The following is a 1,520-nucleotide window of genomic DNA, read 5'->3' on the forward strand; positions in this document are numbered from 1 at the left end:
CAAACTTCCCAGCTGTAAACAGCCCTGATATCCTTTTTAAACTGCAAATATAAGTCTACAATAATTTTAATAAACATAACAGCAACCCATGCATTGTGCTTTTTTTTTCTCCCATCCTTCCTATTTGTACATTTTGTAAATTGTTTCCTGGATGATGATGGCCTATCACAGTAAGGAACGGTTAAATGCATAAATTAATACTTTTGTCATCTCTCCCCAAATATCTTCGCTAAAGTAGTCTAAAAGAGTTAATGAATTTATTTAATTTCTCCCACTTAAAAAGATGAGAGAGGACTGTAATTTTCATCATTGGTACACTTCAACTATGACAGACAAAATTAGAAAAAAAATCCAGAAAATCACATTAGGATTTTTTATGAATTTATTTGCAAATTATGGTGGAAAATAAGTATTTGGTCAATAACAAAAGTTTATCTCAATACTTTGTTATATACCCTTTGTTGGCAATGACAGAGGTCAAACGTTTTCTGTAAGTCTTCACAAGGTTTTCACACACTGTTGCTGGTATTTTGGCCCATTCCTCCATGCAGATATCCTCTAGAGCAGTGATGTTTTGGGGCTGTTGCTGGGCAACACGGAATTGGTGGCTGACTAAATACTTTTTCCCCCACTGTAAATTTACAAATTTTACCACATGTACCCATAGGCTACCACTAAATTTTTTTTAACATCCATACAGAGAAATAATATGATGATAACACTGGTTCTGTCATAATATCCCCCTAGCCCAACATCACGCCCATTCCCCCCAGCCCATTACCCCCCCCAGCCCAACATCACCCCAAATCTCCATCCCATTCCCCCTAGCCCAACATGTCTCTGACCGTAACACTTTGTAATCAGGAGAAAAAGTTATTTGCTTGGTCCCATTTTTTGCAGTATTACTTAAGTGCCTTATTGCAAACAGGATGCATGTTTTTGGAATATTTGTGTTCTGTACAGGTTTCCTTCATTTCACTCTGTCATTTAGGTTAGTATTGTGGAGTAACTACAATGTGGTGATCCATCCTCAGTGTTCTCCTATCACAGCCATTAAACTCTTAACTGTTTTAAAATCACCATTGGCCTCATGGTGAAATCCCTGAGCAGTTTCTTTCCTCTTCAGCAACTGAGTTAGGAAGACCTATATCTATGTAGTGACTGGGTGTATTGATACACCATCCAAAGTGTAATTAATAACCACCATGCGCAAAGCTCTCACATTGTTTTCGTAACTTTTGTCAACTAACCTAGGTTATCGACACGTCTACTATTATGTGGGGGACTTTTATTTAGAAGAATTCTGAATTTCCGTGACACGGAAATATTTTTTGTATGTAGGTCGAATTTTGTCAACACATTTAATTGCTAAATGCACTAGCTACGTGAGGCTTATTTAATCGAAATAAGTTTCGTAATGGTTAGGTTGTTACGAATGCACTGATGTAAGTGGACGCACGTAGCATTTTGGCAACTTTGGAAAAAAAACATACTTCGGAATTGTACTCTCATTGGCTAGA

Source organism: Salvelinus sp. IW2-2015, unplaced genomic scaffold, assembly GCF_002910315.2.
Source record: "Salvelinus sp. IW2-2015 unplaced genomic scaffold, ASM291031v2 Un_scaffold845, whole genome shotgun sequence".
In the NCBI taxonomy this organism is placed as follows: Eukaryota; Metazoa; Chordata; class Actinopteri; order Salmoniformes; family Salmonidae; genus Salvelinus; species Salvelinus sp. IW2-2015.